The sequence below is a fragment of the Camelus dromedarius genome, chromosome 3, assembly GCF_036321535.1.
Source record: "Camelus dromedarius isolate mCamDro1 chromosome 3, mCamDro1.pat, whole genome shotgun sequence".
NCBI classification, from domain to species: domain Eukaryota; kingdom Metazoa; phylum Chordata; class Mammalia; order Artiodactyla; family Camelidae; genus Camelus; species Camelus dromedarius.
Window position 1 is genome coordinate 66,980,269 of NC_087438.1, and position 19,294 is coordinate 66,999,562.

General features: G+C 36.2%; 1 protein-coding gene across 6 annotated transcripts in view; it reads left to right on the forward strand.

The window, feature by feature from the left end:
• The window catches only part of RGMB (repulsive guidance molecule BMP co-receptor b), a 242,867-nt gene that overhangs the window by 109,888 nt on the left and 113,685 nt on the right, over positions 1-19,294 (forward strand). For 5 of the 6 annotated variants that reach the window (XM_064482699.1, XM_064482705.1, XM_031448695.2 and 2 more), the window contains one exon: positions 11,959-12,019. The exons of the other annotated variant lie outside the window; for it this stretch is intronic. The gene's annotated coding sequence lies outside the window, so the exon portion shown is untranslated. The remainder of the gene's footprint in view (positions 1-11,958; positions 12,020-19,294) is intronic. 6 annotated transcript variants of the gene reach the window in all.

A 19,294-nucleotide genomic window follows, 5' to 3' on the forward strand; every position in this document is an offset into this window, starting at 1 on the left:
TACATCCCTTGATTTGGGCCTTCTTCCTGAATGAGGGATGTGACATGGGATGCTGTGTGGCTCAACCTAGTGACCTGAACAAAGTAAAAGACAGTCCCAGCATCACCTGCTCCCAGAAGTTAAAAGTTATTTTAGGGTGAATGGAAAAAAAGTCTGGACTTTTCTCTTCCTCGTAATGCAAGTTAGCATATACAAATTCTTTTCACTTAAATTACTGATTTATTCCTTTAAATCTTTATTGATAAGGGAACCTTAATTTTACAATCAAAAAATGTGTATTAAACACTTACAATGAATCAACCATTGTTCTAGTCACTAGACGTGTGTTCTCAAAATGTGACCTCCAAATCACCTTCAACTGAGTTACTAAAAGTAGTGCAGATAAATTGATGACCTCTCCCCATCCCAGACCAACTAAATCGGAATTTTGGACATTGGAACCTAGGATTCTGAATTATTAAAAATACTCCCAAATTATTTCAGAAACCCCAATTAAATATATAGTCCCTGACATCAACGCCTAATAAAAAGATGGGAATGAAGATAGGAGACAGCAGATCCTGACTGATGGTCAGTAAAATCTGAGCAATGGTTTGTGTGACTTCTGGGATAAACTATTTAATTGACAATGCTCTACTCTCTATTCTTACCTTCTTCTGACATGGCCAACCCTGAAACCTTATGTTGGTGGTATCATAAAATGCTAGCATCTCTGCAGTGAGTAGAACCTTCTTGTCAATCCACACTGGCCATGTAGAATGAGTAAAAATACACCTTTGTTGTTTTAAGCCATTGAGATTTGGGGGACTATTTTTTGCTGCAGCATAACTAGTTTACCCTAACTGATGCAGACACACCTTTCATCTTTTTCCCAATAGAGAGGTTTGTTATTATGTGTTATTTACCTCAAAAACAAGCAAAAGTTAAAGAGGAAATACAGAACAGTTGGACATTCTAAGGACAAAAGAAATCCCAAAGAACAATATCATCAATAACAACATTTATTGACTCCATATGTTAGACACTGTGCTAAGAGTTTTCTATGTGAAAATCTACAGGTTGGGCTTGCCAGGGATCACAGCAAAAGCAAAAATCCTAAGACCACAGTAAGTCTGGCATATTTGTGGAGCAGAGAAAAAGGCCAATGTACCTAAAGAATATTGGGAAGTAGGGGAGAGTGGTAAAGGATGAGGGGTAAGGAGTGGGATCAAAGAATTTATTAGGGATCAGATTACATAGGCCTTGTGAGCCATGAGAAGCATTTCAGATTTTATTTTAGATCCAGTGGCAGCCACTGGAAAGTTTTAAGCAAAAATCTACATGATATAACTTACATTTCCAAAAGAGCACTTTGACTCCCTGGGGCACACTGGAGAACACAAATTATTAAATACAGAGAGAGAAAAATGAATTTCCCATTGAATATCCTTGGGTTTAACTTTCATCTTTGGTCCATTTTATTTGCATGTCTATGTAGTCTTATAGTCAAACAGTCAACCTGTTTCACATTTCCATTACCACAGTATACTAACTGTAAGTAACTGCATAAAGTACGAACTTTGCTGCTAGCTCTTCAGTCCACAAATCACTAAATAAATAATAGATGCATATCCTGATCAATGACCAGTCAGGTCACTTCTTTTCAAGCCTGTCAGTGATTGGTCACTGCACAGTTGTTAGTTCACACACAGACAGCAAAGCCTGTAGTTGTGTTGCCTCCTTGTGTCCCAGTGACAAGCCCACATGACATTTTACAAAAACGGATAATTGAAAGAGAGAATTGGCAAACAGGGAGGAAAGTGCAACAAAGAAATAAAAAGTAATAATGCTGGAAATGAAATTCAAATTAAACACTCATGGAGTTACAAAAGCAATAACTGATGGTGAGAATTTTGACACCACCACTTCAGAGAAAGAGTGCAGTCAGAAAAGCTTAGAGAAGGCAAACTTGTAGATATAAATGAGGAAAGAAGTTGTGACAAACAGGATGACACTATCCCAGACAAAATTCCCTGTGCTGGCAAAACACTTCACATTAAAGACACCTTTAGAGATATTGCATGACACTGAGAGAGATACGGATAAAATGTCAGAAGCTGATTAAAATTTGCCAAGGTATAGAAAAGACAGCTTGAGTACATCATAAGTTATATGCAAGAAGAATAATGCAAGCATACTTTTTAAGAGTTCTTTTCAAAGAAATAAAACATTGAATTCTCAGTATTTTACATTATGATGTACTAAATATTAATATAAGTTTTCCTCTTCTTTTTCATTTCTCTATGCAGTACATTTATAACCAACATTTATATAAATCATAAGAGAATTTTCAGTGTTTGACAAAATTTTTTAAAGGTAATAAAACAATTTAAAAATTTCCCGTTCATTATGAGTATTTGCACAGTTGCAGTCTACACGGTCATTTTCACAGTCCCTCACTGCTGTGCAAACAAGAACTGCCTGTCCTGAGAAATTCAGTATGCGTCCGTATTGCCTATTCCTTCTATTCAGTGGATGTTGTAGCTTCTGGTTTTTATATATTTTGTCTTAGAAACTTGTTTTTGTTTCCCTGTGCTATTCTCTAATGCTGTTAGGTGAATTGCAATACAGTCATTTCATGGGAATACCCTTGCTAGAATAGAGATTTTAGGTATGATGCTCCCTCAGTTCCTTTCAAAATTTTCCCTTTTAGCTAAAGACTGTTTAATGGTCATTTCTTATTAATAGCAATAAGATTGGAAACTAACTCTCAAAAATTAGCACATTAAGGAAGTAACATTTTATTTCTCTTGCGGATTGCTTACATTTATTTAAAAGGATCATGTAGAAGAATGTGAAAGATTTTTAGGAATATTTCATTTAATGGGAAAAGCAGGTGACAAACACAGTGTGCAATTTGATTCCATTTTTGTTAAATACACATATTTATGTATGTATGCATATGTATGCACATATGTATGTATACATGTACATAAATAATAATGAAGGACATAATCAAAATGTCAGGGGTAGTTATCTTAGGTAGAAGGATTATGGGAAAATTTTTTTTCTTGTCCTCTGTATTTTCTGATTTGCCTACAATGGGTACATCACACTTTTGTAGAAAGGCTATTTCAAAAAAAACTGCTATCTTGCATTTACATTTACTTAATATTTTAGTAATAAGAATGAACAATAAAATAAGCATTGAATTGTGTTTTTTAATTCTCTCTACTGTTCCCACTTACTTTCCTTCCTGTTATAGACCCAGAACATTTCCTAATGAGTCTGGCATCCCTGATGGTTCTGACTCTAAAAAAATATGAATCTAGAAAGATCAGCTTTTCCATAGTCAGAGTTGAGGTACATAGGCATATAGAAGTACTCTAGGAGACTCAAAATGCAAAAGCTCAAATTTCCTTGCCTCTAACTTTTAATGTGCCCAGACCCAGGGGCCACCCCACCCAAGCATTGCTGATGGGTGGAAGAAACCATCTGTACAGTGGAGATGGTGTTGCCTGTATGTGATTAGTTGAAAATAGTTGACAAAATCCACATGGTTAAAGAAATCAGGAAAGTGGTCACCAAGGTACAGATGTTTACAATCTTCCTGCGCAGTCATATAAACATAATCCGTCAGGAAAACAATGCCTGTTGGACTGTCTCTCACATTTGCACACTTAAATAAAAATTTTTAAAAGTTACTTGTTGAGCATTTACTCTGTGCCAAGTTCTTTGCTTAAAACTTAAATTCATTTTCTCATTTAATCCGAACCCTATAGGCAGGATACTATTATTTTTATTTAATCGAATTTATAGGAAATTACAGCTCAAAAATAGTGAGTACTCATCCAGGTACAGACACCAATCCCATAACAATAACCACTTAATGAACAAGAAAACATGGTTATATTTCTGGCTCATATGTCTACTTAATATAACTGTAATACTTGGTTTTTAAAAACTCAGCCTTTTATCTACAAACAACCGACAAGACGTGACATGATAACTAGTGGTAAAACAAACAAGTAACTGTGTGTGAAAACGTATTCTAAAAAATCTCGCGAAGTATATTTATTTCATTAACTTCTTACATAATTGCCAATTGCTTATAAGATAGCAACAGATTTTATTTAAAGCATGAATGTTTTAGCACTGTTTTTCAAAGTAGCCTTGGGTAAAATTTGACAAAAATAATGAAAAACATTAAGGGGCAGTTAAAATAACTTTTTAGCTTTACTAAATAAGGAAAACGATTTCAATGAGTCAAAAATACTTTTTTAACTAGAGATCGTATGAGAACAGTAAAATTAACAAACAGCATTCCTTTTAGACATTTCAGTGTGTCTCTCACCTCCTCAGAGACAAAACTCTGTCATGGTTGATGATTCTTACTGAAGACATTACTCCTAAGCTTTCATAATCGTCATGCTTGCTCTGATTGTTGATTCTCACTGCAGAAGCGCAAAGCCCTATTTTTTCCACCTTGGCCTTCCATCTCTGACCTTTCATGTCTTCCTGAAATCAAATTGCCAAATCCTGTTTTCTCCTTGCAGAGCATCTCCTAATCCTCCTAATGTAATTTAGACTGACAGGGCTGAGCTGCAATTTTCAGTAATATATCTGCAGATGAAAAGAAGGGTGGCCTGAGGGGCACTTCAATCAGGTTTCCAGTTGGACAGACCAGACTGGAGAGGCTCATCCCCATCCCTGGGTGTTGGCACCACAGTTCTTACCCATTTGCAACTACAACTTGCTCCTGGCCCCCAGTGCTGGGTGCTCAGGCAGCATAATAGAGGCACATTATTTTTATTACTAATAATAGCTAGTATTTGCAGAGTGCTTATTATGTGCCAGGCACCTTGCCAAGAGATTTTATATGACTTTACAGGACCTACCTAATTAAATTAGATATCTATGTGCTTTCTGCATTTGGGGAGATTAGTGGGCTTACTCAGTGCCCTAAATAGTGATGAAGAACAAAAATGATGTCTTCATCTCTCCCTCATTCTCTTGGCAGTAAACTTTTATTGAACACCTACTGTGTGTTAGGAATTGCAGTAGGTAAGATCTTGCGAGCAAAACATACAAATACTGTATTGTAAATATATTAAGAAATATATGTGATCTGCATACCATAAAAATCCACCTTTTAAAGATGTACAACTTGAGTTTTTAGGTTTGTTCACAATGTGCAACCATCTAATTCTAGAACACTTTCATCACCCCCAAAAAGAAACCCTCTGCCCATTAGCAGTCATTCCCAATCCCTGGCCCCCAAGCCCCAGAAAACCACTAACCTACTTTCTGTTTCTATGTACTTGCCCATTCTGGATGTTTCAAATAAACAAAATAATACAGGAAAATGAGGAAGTATTTAGAAAGTAATCACATTTAAGGTATTGGTGCTGTTTTAGTCTGCCTAAGTAAATTAGTTAAAAGAATCTTCTACCTTCTCTAGCCTGCTTCATTATTGGAGTTCCATAATGGGGTGGCCCAGAGGAGAATTTCTATCATTTTGAGTCTTCTTGCTACACAGTCACTGAGAAGGATACTAATCATGTATAGGTGTTAATCACTCTCATATTCACTCTGATACTTGAGTCCTCCTCTCAGGCTCTTCCTGTGTCCGAAATCAGCTACCAATCACAAAAATAAATTAGGTTCTTTGAAGAATATTTATGAATATGTATAAATGATCACATATATATAGTATACCAAACAGAAAATTGTATATGAGTTATAATCCCATGTTGGACCCCCTGTGGGAAAAAAAACCCATTAGACAAACGCATATATGGAAAGAAATATATTAGGAGGAAAATAATTTTTGTTGTTGAAAATTGAAAAGAAAACAAAGAGAAACAGGTTTTGGTTAAGTGGAAGTGCCTAACTCTAAATTGATCCTATTCATTATCTTGCTATCAGACTTGAATCACACAAAAACGGCCTCTCACAAACCACCTACTGCAGACAAAAGGAGGAAGAAGGTCACTGACTGCTCCGAGTGACGGTTTCACACGCTCCTCTTTTGAAGACTCTTTAAGGCTCTTCTTCTCCAACTTCCTTTAAGAGGAATTTAGAATAATCTACCCATGTACAAACATACCTTAATAACTTAAATTTTGAAAAATACATTTGAAATATAAAAAATGCTGATGCTCATGATGGGAACAGGGAGAGACTTCAAATGGTCACATGAAATCTTTTTGGAGTGATGGAAATGTTCTAGAACTCCATTATAAGGATAATTGCATAACTGTGAATTTACTAAGTTATTGAACTGCACACTAAAGTAAATTTTAAACCTCAATAAAGCTTACAAAATAAAAAGTGTGTAATTATATTGGATACTGGAAAGAATTACAAGAAAATGAGAAATTTTGGAAATTAATATTAAAGCATCAAAATTATATTGGAGAGGTATCAACCCACAAGCAAAGCTACATGATTTGAAGGGCCCAGTGCAAAATGAAAATTCAGCACCATTTTTCAAAAATCATTAAGAATTTTAAGATGGCAACAGGAGACCATTAAGCCAAGTGCAGAGCAGTGTTATTTATATTTATCATGTTGTACATTACAAATCTAGTACTTATTTATCTCATAACTGGAAGTTTGTACCTTTTAGCAGTCTTCATCCAATCCCCTTTCCCCCTGTCTGGTGACCACATGTCTGATCTCTTTTTCTATGAGTTTGGTTGGTTGTGTTTCAAGTATAATTGACCTATAACACTTTGTTAGTTCCTGGTGCACGACATAGTAATTTGACATTTCTGTGCATGTAAAACTGATCACCACAATAAGTCTAGTTACCATCTGCCACCATACAAAGATGTTACATTATTATTGACTATATTCCCTACACTGTACATTTCATACCCTTGACTCATTTATTTTGTAACTAGACATTTATACCTTTTAATCTACCTCACCTATTTCTCTCAACTCCCCAACCCCTTCTCCTCTGGCAACCAGCTGTTTGTTCTCTCTATATATGACTATTTCTGTTTAGTTATGTTTGTTCATTTTACTTTTTAGATTCCACATATAAGTGAAATAATACAGTATTTGTCTTTCTCTGTCTGATTTATTACACTTAGAATACTACTACTAGGTCCATCCATGTTGTCACAAATGGCAAGATTTCATTATTTTTTTTTATTGAGGTAGTCAGTTTACAATGTGTCAATTTCTGGTATACAGCACAATGCTTCAGTCACACATGAACATACATATATGCATGGATTTCATTTTTTTATGGCTGAGTAATATACCATTATATATATATATATAATATAAAATATATATATAGTACATCTTCTTTATTCATTCATCTATCAATGGGCACTTAAGTTAGTTCCATATATTGGCATTTGTAAATAATGCTGGAATGAACATTGGGACACATATATCTTTTTGAATTAGTATTTTCATTTTTTTTCAAATTAATACCCAGAAATGGAATTGCTGGATTGCATAGTAATTCAATTTTTAATTTTTGAGGAACGTACTTACTGATTTCCATAGTGGCTGCATCAGTTTACATCTCACCAACAGTGCACAGGGAGTCCTTTTTCTTGACATCCTCGCCAGCACTTGTTAGTTCTTATCTTATTGGAAATAGCTGTTCTGTCAGATATGAGGAGATAGCTCATTGTGGTTTTGATTTTCATTTCCCTAATAATTAGTAATGTTGAGCATCTTTTCTTGTGCCTGTTAGAAAAATGTCATCTTTGGAAAAATGTCTGTTCAGGTCCTCTGCCCACTTTTTAATCAAGTTGTTTGTCTTTTTAATGTTGAGTTGTATGAGTTCTTTTATTTTGGATATTAACCCCTTATCAGATACACTATTTGCAGATATCTTCTCCCATTTGTTAGAAAGCCTTTTCATTTTGTTGATAATGAAAAGCTTTTTAGTTTGAGGTAGTTCCATTTGTTTATTTTTGTTTTTCTTTCATTTGCCTAAGGAGACATATCCAAAAGTATATTGCCAAGACCAGTGTCAAAGAGCATACTGCCTATGTTTTCTTCTAGAATTTTTATGGTTTGAGGTGTTACATTTAAGTCTGCAATCCATTTGTAGTTTATTTTGTGCATGGTATGAGAAAATAGTCCAGTTTGATTGTTTTGCATGTTGCTGCGTCCAGCACAGCTCAGGACCCTGTCTGAGGATGGGTGACACAAGACTTAAGAAACAAAGAGACGAAGTAAAGAACAAAGATGGGACCAGGGGACTGGAGATCTCATGGATCCAGAGTCCCGAAAGCCTGGTCAACATCATATTAGGAGTATACAGCTCAGAAAAAAATGTGATCAAAGAAGAGAGGCTTTAGATATTCCATGCGATAAGCACCAAGTTCTGCTTGCTGATTAATTGATTAATTTCAGGCTTGTCCCTTCCAGGGACAGTCACTCTCCTCAGGGTATGCAAAATTTCTAAATCTATCCTGTTATTGCCTCAGGGACATCTCGAGATAGCAGATATTTCCCCTGGGCTTAACCACATGCTTTCACGCCAGAACAAAGTTCTGTTAATGGATGATCTGGCTTTCCAGGACCATCCATTGTTTTACCCTAAGGAAGTATCTGCCCTCCTTCGTGCCCTTATAGTCAATCTCAGGATTGCTCACCACAAATTTTATTTAGCATAATACGTGCTATAGGTCATCTACTGTGTAAAACATTAAAACAAAGCAAGCATGTGCATTTTAAGCAAGCAAGTGTGAATATAACATTTTAAGCTCATGGAAATTTAGGTGTGGCTTGTTTTCCAGCTGTTCATTTTCCAGCGGCTTGTTTTCCAGCAGCTTGTTTCCCAGCAGCATGTAGCTTTCCCAGTACCATTTATTGAAAAAGCTGTCTTTTCCCCATTGTATATTCTTGCCTCCTTTGTTACAGATGAATTTCCTATGTAAGTATGGGTTCATTTCTGGGCTCTCTATTCTGTTTCATTGATCTGTGTGTCTGTTTTTGAGGTAGGACCAAACTGTTTGGATTACTGTAGCTTTGTAGTATAGTTTGAAATCAAGGGTATAAAATATCTATTTTAATATTTTCTTCATTCTCACTTCCATTTCAGAATTCAGCCACTGGAAGAAAAGATAGAAGTAGCATAGAGATTTGCTTATGAGAATGAAGTGAGAATGGAGAGGTTTGAGGAGAGTAGTGGGGTTGGACAGAAAGTAAGATCCAGGAGAGGATATTTGGTTTTGTCCATATTCTTCTGTACAGTTACATTTTTTTATATCACTAGCATATTTTTGTATATTATTTGTGTATTGTTTCTAATTTCCCAGGAAAAGAAATTGGGGGGAGGGGAGATAGGTAAAATAAAATTAGGATTTAAAATAAACAAACATGAAAATATAAAAATTACTTAAGTACATGAGCAAAAATGCATTTTTATTTTTATTTAACAAGATCTTAGCTAATGACACAGAAAGAAAGACCAAGTGCAGGAATGCACTCCACACATCTGGGTATGACTGCATTCACCAACCATCCCCGTAGTCCGGGACTTTCCTACACACTCCAGGGAGGCCTGTGTCAGGACAACACATGAAGAGGACTGGATCTTCAAAAACTTATGCTTCATTTGAAGTTTTTATTTTAGCTTTTTTTCAAAAGATTTGGATATCCAAAATGGGTTTTATAACATTAAATAATTATCTGGATCTGAAAGTTTGCTTAAAAAAATTTGATTTTCTGCCCAACAAAAATTTCATAGTGATCTTCTACTGATAAAAAAAACATGTTTTATCTTTATTTTCCAACATATTTTGAAAAATGAAACTAATGAGAATCTGGAAACCAAAAAGCATTTAATCTTTAAAACCACACTTACACAAAATCATATTCAGGTCTCCTCCACATTTTCCCCTGCTTTGAAGGTGTCTTCCACAGCACAAACATTTTACCAGGGGATGTTGAAGAACTTATCTGCTGACATGCTGTTAATTCTGTCTTACCAGCATTGATTTCTTTGGTGCAAAAAAAAGAAAACTACATGAAATTTCCTTTTTAAAGTCCAATTCTTGTTACAAGTTTTGTGTTCTTCCCTAATCCTTGGCAAAAGTTCTCTTTTAAAGAGTATACAGTTCTTATGTGAACCTAAATGCAATGGTGATAAAAAGTGTTTACGTGGATTCTCTGACTCCTTATCTGGACAAACAGGGTGTAAGGCTGGCCTTCTGGTGCAGCAGGACACCTGATCATGTCCTTTTAGTGCAATATTGTCTTTACGCCCTCCTTCCTGTGCTGGTGAGCCACTGTCTTATTTTTAAATGACACCATGAGGTATAAAAATTAGCTACATGACTAAGGGCAAGACACAGCTTCTTGAAGCTTCAGTTTTTTTCACCTGGAAATGAGGCATTTATATTAGATGACCACTAAAGGCCTTTTCAAGTTCTAATAATTTATATGAAGCTTAGAAAGGGAACTATTATATTTATTTCTTAATGATGCTGCTTTAAATTGTTTTGGAAGGAAAAACAAAGTCATTCTTAAAAAAGCTTATGTTTGGAACTGAATAAAATATTCAGAACGTTAAGAACATTGATATGTGGTAGTGATATATTTTGTTATATCTTTTTTTTTCAAAGGAAAATTTTGAAAAGATGCCAGAAGTTTATTTTTTCCCTTCCACTTCTGGGCTTCCTGTACAATACTCAACTTCTAGAAATATGAGAACAAAGTCTTTAGCAACCGAGTTCAAAAGGGGCATGTAAAACCCTTGACTTCTGTAAAGTCCTTCAGAGGGTTTGCAGATATTTGATCTGAATTTTGCTTTTTAAAGTGTATATTGTAAATTTTATATATAAGATATTCATATCTTTATTCAAAAATGTTACGTTTGTTTATTCAACAAATATTCATGGAGTGCATATTATATGTTGAAACAGTTGAAGGTCTCAGGATTCAGGAATAAACAGAAACAGACAAAAATCTTTCTCCTCCATTAAATATACATTCTAGTAGTGGTAGCAAAAAAATAAATCAAAATAAGTAAACTATATAGTATATTAAAATTTTATGAGAGCAACAGAGGAAAATTAAGCAGAGGCTCAAAATGAATTGAGGTTTGAGTAGGTCTGTCTGAGAAAGTGGACGTTCACTAAAGACTTAGAAAGTGGGGAGGAAGGCAGAGGACCAGCTGAAGAAGAGGCCCTCGGGTGGAATCGTGCTGGGGACATGGAAAGAGGCGGGCAGAGAAGGAATAGGGGCCTGTGAGTCACCACACCTTTCAGCCCAGTGTCTTTCTGTGCTTTCTGTACTTTTATGTGGAGCTTTCCTGTATTCTCTTCATAAACATTTGCATATGGCACTGACACTTAACAGGATTTAAATCTGTGCTTGTTCAAAATCAGGCCTATACTTGTCCATTCAAGCAAACACTATACATTTTTATGACAACAAATGTGGATTAAGTTAAATTACATGCCAAGCAAGGCTTAGGTATATCTTTTGTCCCTTTTCCAACAAGAAGTAAATCCATACAATATTGATCACCCTATATTATAATTAGCTCTAACCATCATCTTAAGTTTAGATTACTTCCAGTCTGACTTGCATTTGCTGATAAGGAATGCAGGCTTTTTTTTTGAAATATTGTTATCCCATGCAACTGAAAATTTTAAAATGTCATTTATATCTCTTTAAAGCTTCTAGAAAGGTTTGTTAAAAGCATCTTGAGATTTCACAATAAGCTGCTACTTTGTACAATTACTTATCTAAATCAACATTCTTTTTCTCACTGAGCAGCCAGGTCAAATTTAGCTAGAAGTTGAGTGTTGAGACTGATATGACTGCAAATACCAACTGGAGATCCCAATACCAAGTTATTATGTTCATTAAAACAGGCCTGTGTATCTCACAAATTGAATAATAAGCAAATGCTATAAACTTGAAATTATAAAATAAATTTGTATTAATAAAATTGCCCCTTTATCTGGTGAATCTATGTAATTTTTGCAGAGTTGGTGCCTTGTAAGAAATGGATGGAAGGTGATTCTGCAGAAACCCTAAGTGCAAGCAGGTAATGGAGTGTATTCTCTCCTTTTAAGTCTTCATTTATTCATATCCTCATATAAGTAGAAGAGTAATTTTTTCATTAAAAATACACATATACACACACGCACACATAAACACACACACATATATCCATCTTTTCATAGATGATTGATAGAGAGCTCACAATATTATAGAATATTAAAAATTTGTGAAATTTAGATGAAGGGTATGTGGGTGTTCATTGTGCTGTTCATTCAACATCTCCGCAGGCTTGGAATTTTTCAGAACAAAAGGTTGGGGAAAACTAAAGAGACTGGTGTCACTGAAGAAAAGAGTCTGAATAATGCTGACCTCAGATGTCACTTCTCACATCAGAGGGATGTTTGCCCACATTATTCACCAGATGTGGCTGATGAGCAGTGTTAGAGAGTCGAGGAAGCCTAAATCAGACTGGAGAATGGCTGTAGACTAATTAGTGAGCCTCATCAAACCTCAGTCGAGTGAATTTTATTGCCTTAATTCAGTGAAAAAATGCCTGAGGGGGAAAAAAAAAGTTAACCTCTCTACCCAAACACAAGGAGTTTTAGAGAACATGGAATTTAGCACCAAAGGAGTTATGAACTGATATTTGCTCAGATTTGTTATGTTTATTTACTCACCCTAAGAAAAATATTTGCCTTTTGTAACAAGATTCTTTGAATTCATAGGAGAGCATAGCTGATCCTGCAATTTTGGTCGTAAAAAGTATAGGGGGTGAAACAAAAATACATTTCAGAATCCTGAATCGTGGCCTGCAGGAAATATAGGGCCTTGACTTTCTACCCTCAAGGTCTCAATTGCCCAGAATTCAGCATTTATGTTTACAATAGGACTCTGGCTTCCGATTCTAGCCTGACTTGCAGTGCCAAGTTTAAGTGTCCCTGGCTCACAGACAGAGTTTTAGCTGGCCTATTAGTATTCAGAGGGTCATGAACTGGAGCCATACCCAAAACCAAATGAAATAGGCATTCACCTCGACTGGCATTTGTAAGGCTGAGATAAACAGTAGAGCTATGGAGCAGTAGAAAAGGACCTTTCTTCCTCTTACCAGTGAAACAAATATTAAAATATGAAGATCAAGGATGACTAGAGATAACAGACAGCAAAGAACTGAAACCTCTTAACAGCAGGTGGTATCAGTGGGTCTTGTCTTTTGAAAATGTGTCAGATCCTTTTAGGACTTGGTAAAACATTTCTGGTTCCTATGGTGATGCTGATAATACTCTGTCGGTCATTGTGATATCTCAATCTACATTACGTAGTTTAAAAGCACCTTGAAACGCCTGAAGGTTAAATTAGTTTCTCCTCTAAATTGCTTGGTGTCAATTGTACCTGTGATAATTGGTGGAGATATACTCACTTTGTGAGAAATGCTGACCATTGTTTCTTGCCTCTTATAAGGCTCAGAAAAAGAGGAGATCCCATAAACTGAGTCCCTTTACAACAGCCCCAGACACTAATCAAAGTACATGTCTTCAGAGTGGAAGAGACTAAGTAATTCACTAGTCTCCAGGCTGTGCCCAGATCTCACTTAAAGAATGTCATTCACTGCAGTATTTCCCAATCCCGAGGATGACAGTTTATTTGTCTGGTCCTTCCTTAATTAATTAGTTTCTTAGGAAGGGCATTTTCTAATAAAATTTTGGAGAAACAGTTCCACAAGTCCAAGGCAGACATAAACCACAAATCCAGCCACTGATCCACATCAAAAGCTGTTTTTTGTCATGTTTGATTAACCATCAACCACAAATTGTGTGATTGGGAAAATGGAAGAGATGGGCTTTCTATTTTTTCTCTTTCTCTGGCCTTTGTATTTTTAAATTCTGCTAACAGTAGATTTTTGCCAAGTTGTGAAATAAAAAAATTGAATTTCCAGGTAGACAGAGCTTCAGAAGTTTTGTTAGATCCATTCCTTCAAAAGTCTAGACTGGTCATTGTACAGAATTTTAGGTACCGTACTCTGGGCCTTTGCAGGTTTGCCTTTTCAGTGGGGCTGACACACTGTCTTCCTGACTGGAGGGATCTTTCCTCCCCAGTTCTAATCCCACTGACAACATCACCATCCCAATGACTGATTGGAAAGGAGGCCTTCTCCACATGCTCAGCATTTACAAACTTACTGTGTGACTTCAGTGCCACTCTTGAGGAGTTATTTTCAGTAAGTTCAAGATTATCGTGTTATCACATCAGATAATTATTATTCAGAACAAGGAATATGTTATTAAATATCTAACACACTATACAACCTACACTAAAAAATTATTTTAGTACACTGTAAAAAAAAAAAAGAATTTTATAAGAATGAAATATCTCTACCACCAGTATAATTCCAAAAGAAAAAGAAAACCTAATTTTTCTTTGTACTATTAAATCAGAATAACAAATCTTTTATGAGCATAGCATTTGTGGTTTTAGCTTAGGGTCATAAGAATATTTGTCCCTTCTCATTTCATGAAGTTGACACTACGTTTTGCCTATTTTCAGGTCATAATAATAAGAGCTAATATTAACTGAGCACTTAAGGGCTGCCATGCCTCTATTAACTCTTGATCTTTGTATCAAACTCATTAAGCTGAATCCATTATTGTTCCAATTTTGCAAATGAAGAAACTGAAGTCTGTGAGGTGACAAAACGAGGATAACAGGAAAATTGTTCTCAAGGACCCTAGTTCCCGAGATCTTTCTGTTGTTCCTGAGATCTTTATTACCACACTGATTGTGTGCCATAGCCCCTCTTGTCACCAAATTTCACATTTTCTCACATTTCATACAAGTTTCCAGATGTATCAGTCTGCTCAGGGTGCCATAACAAAATACCATAGACTGAGTGACTCAAACAGCAGAAATGTATTTCTTACAGTTCTGGAGGTTGTGAAGTCCACGGTCTCAGTGCCAGCAAGGTAGGTTTCATTCTGAGGCCTTGTTTTTTGGCCTGTAAGCAGCTGCCACCTCCTGTGTGCTCACATGACCTCTTTTTTGTGAGTCTGCAGAAAAAGAGACAATGAGAGAGAACTGTCTGGTGTCTCTTCTTATAAAGATGCTGATCTTACTAATCTTGTCCTGTCAGATCAGGGCCTCACCCTTATGACCTCATTTAACCTTAATTAATTAAGAGGTTTCATCTCCAAATACAGTCAGGGCTTTAACGTGCAAATTTGTGGGGAGGGCGGGGAGAGACAGACATTTAGTCCATAACAACAGGTAGCTTCCTGTACTTCTAAAGAAAATTATTCCAAGTTCATTAAAATGCTTACAAATAGATATTCTCAATTCCAAAATTTCCCTTTTAAAAAAATTTGAACCATAACATGTACTGTAGGTCTCATGGGCAAAGAGATTAAAGAAGTGAGACTCTTCATTGCTCCTATCAATTTGGCTAATTAGATGAACAGTGGTTGACCTCTGAGGGGAGCTGTATCAGAGAACAAATGCAAAAATTCAAGCAAAGCGTCTGAGTCATTGAGAGGTCAGCTTTGATTAGACTCCAGATAAATTCATCAGCCAGTAGTGTTAACTTGATACCTTCACCCTGCCTGGGGTATGCTCACCCTTCTCTTATTAAGGTGGGAAAAAAATCATTAATCTAATCACATGTTATGATCTAGGCACATATGTATTTAGACACTTAAAGATTAGCACACAAATTCCAAATAACAGATAAGAAATGATTAGCTGGAGCATTTTCCAGGAATGCAGTTTACATTTCTTTTTTTAATTAACTCTAGTCATTGAATGATTTACATGGAAAAATAAGAATCTAGGAGTAAGCATGAATATTATATACAGTTATTGATTCAATAGAAAGGAAGATATCTAGATACAAAGCTCTGAGGCCTCCATAACAACATGTGCTCTCTTAGAATTTCAATTGTCTGACTTGGTTCAGATCCTACTCAACCCATTATGACATTCACTGTCAATATTTTTCACCAGTACAATGAAGCATACCACAGTATTTGAAACCATAGCCTGTAAATATTACTGTTACACAGCCTTCTGCTCCCACAGTGGTGAATCAAGATAAATGTTATGAATTTTCTCAAATTTATTTTTTCCACTATACACAGTGGCAGACTGGCCAGACAGACACACCTCTGAACATCTGTGCAACTAATTCAGGACCTTAGAGGCAGCCACAATCTCTATTTGCAGGTGCCAAATTAGAGTATTCCGTGAGAAAAATTTTACTCAGATGAATACCATGGCAGCTTCCTGCTCTTGTAGAATTTCACTGTGAGGGATGGTAAGTTCGCTGAAAGTACAAATCATAAAATAGATGAGAAATAGAGAGATAGATAGATAGATAAATAGACAGACAGACAGATAGGGAGACAGAGGGATAGACAGACCTCCCTGCTAGTCTACCAGACTTTCAATTCAATGGCATTTCAAAAAGTTAGCACTTTTCTGTGTCAGAGTAAAAATGGTCTCAGCTCTGAATTTATTTCCTTTTGATAGATGGATTTACACTTTTTCCCTTCTCCCTTCTTTACCTCACTACACTGTTACTTGTGAACCAGAACAAAGAATCAAGGAATATCATGTTCAGGGGAGGAATATTCACATACCTCTAACCTGCTAATCCTTTCCTAATCAGACTGACAAAGCACTTTTCCCTTCAGAATAAATGTGTTGGAATCAAATGAATTGCCAGAAAAGGTTTTTGTGCTTTGTTCTATTTTAATTCCATTCCATTTGGCCTGACTTTTGTTTGTCTTCCTGTCAACCTTCTATACTTGGCATTTCTCCTAATCTGCACGCAGGACTACATAGGAATGTCGGCCTGCGAGTCAGTTAAGGTAAACCTGGCCACCTGCCTCCCGGTTAGGACCTCCTCAGTAACCATCAGCTCACATCATCCAGTGCCAACCAGACAGAAATAACCACAGGATTACAAACCTGCCCTTCCTTTGGGAGGATCACTGTCCCTCTTCCTTCTCCTTTCTGTTGGCCCTTTGGGATCAGATGTCTGGCTTCTTCAGCTCTGCAGTATCTTGTTCCATTGGCATAGGAATGTTTTCTGTAACTAATCCATTGACACTCAATGAGACACTATGACTGGTATTATTTTTATATCTTCTAAAAACTACATTTCCTTTAAAACTGAGATCACCAAATTCTTCCCAAATTCCACAGATATTTACTATGCAGCATATTAATGGATATAAGAAATAGTCCCTGCCCATAGAGTAAACTGTGCATAAGTAATAATGCTATAACACAAGTAGAATTTAAAAGGTATAAAAGTTCAGGTGTAATGGAGCTCAGAACAGAAGGAGAGATTAATTATGATTGGGAAAATTACCATTGTGGGTAGAGAGACAGCATGTGAGCAGTTTCTCAGTAAGGATGGGTTGAGAATTGAGGGGGATGGCATGAGGAGTAATCAAGAAGGCTACAATTTAGACAAAAGAATGGGAGAGACATGGAAAAGAGAATTTTCAAAATGCATCTGTGAAACAGTAAGTAATTACATTTTGCTTACACAAACTAAAGTTTCCTTCAGGCCAGCTAGTTTGGGTCTCACATGCGATGCTCAGAACTTTCACTTCATTCTATAGATCAGTGGTTCCCAAAAGCTGGCCGTAGGCCAGTGATGGTTTAAGTCTTAAGTTTTCACTGCATTGGGAAGAAATGAGAAAAATAAAGATGATTTGTAAGTTTTTTTGTTTAATGAAACAAAATGCATTCAATTTAAAGTTCTTTCCTTTATTCTGGGATTATATCTTTCCACTGATATTTGGAACTAACTGCAATTGCATTAATGAAGTGATGGTAAGAAGAGATGGCAGTTTGTTAAGAAGTTCTAATGTTCTTACTTGGCAAGATAAAAGCTGACAACACTGTTTTGGGCTCCCTGATGTATTTTTATTTCACTGGCCCGTGAGATCCAAACTTTGGGGGCCACTTCCAAAGGTAATGTGGACTCTTGGAAGGGGGGCAATGTGATGAAAATTTCTCTTTAGGAAACAGAATATGTTACTGTGGATGTAGTAACTTTAGGAAGAAAAAAAAAAGAGAAAAGTTAGAAGGGAAGGCACTAAACGAGACAGATAATGGCAGTATACAAGGAAGGTGGTTAGAAATCTATGCCAAGAAGCAATCAGGACCTAATTCAAGACACTGGCATAGAGAATTGAATGAAGTCCATGGATGCAAGAGTTAGAATCTGCAGCACTGGTAATTGAGCGAATGTACAAGCTAAGATTATAGTCTGAGCCACTGGGCTACCTGTACAAAAAATGAGAAAATAAAACAAAACAAAAAACCCAGCATAGATTTGGAGGAAACGTGGGATGTGACAGATCAGGGAAACTGGCAAAGCCTACAGAGGTACACCTGGGAGTCATCTGGGTAAAAGTCCGAGCTGGGAGAGAACTGTCAAAGGTGAGAGGGTGGGAGAGAGAATTCGGAGTGGAGAACGCCTCCACTACTTGGATTCATTAGTTTAGCACCTCTGTTGAGAGGGACCAAGGCAGAAATTTATCTTTTCTTGGTGTATCCTGATCAATGAACTTTGATTTTTGCTGTCATCATTTCCTTATTGCTCAACTTCTAATACTATTATTTTGAAAAATCTCGTAGTTTCTCAAGATCCTCTCTACTAGTGCATTTTTCTGTTACCACATACTTCAATTAAGTTCTGCATCACATCAGATTGGGGTGAACTGAGACGTTATGAAATAGCAGTGACTGAGCCTAAGGCATTTAAGTCTGTTCATCAAATATAGGGAGAGAGAAAGAATGAAATCTGAACTGGAACGACACTTCAGGATTATAAGAAATTGTGTAACTTTGACAGAAGAAGAGCACTCAGCTTCAAGTTCTAAAACATCTGAAGATTTTTTTTTTGTCCTGGATAATGGGATTATGGTACAATTTTTTGAATATGGTAATAATAGTCTATATTTATTGAGCATTTACTATAGTCAAGCATTTGACAAGTATAACCTCACTTAATCTTCACAAAAAAATCTTATCAGGTAGATAATTTTAGTATAGCTTTTTTCCAAGTAATAAAAGCTACACTGAGACATGATAAATTACTTATCCACTTTCATGAAGTAGAAAATGACTGAGCTGAGATGAGAATTCAATTGTATCCATTATGCTTCATTTTTTGGCAAATGATAGAAACTCCAGAAGAAGCCAGTTTAAGGAAAAAGGGAATTTATGAGTTCCTGTAACTAAAATATCCAGGAGTGAGACTAAGGCTAGCTCCGGGAGGAACTTAACAAGTAACTCACACAATGTTATCGGC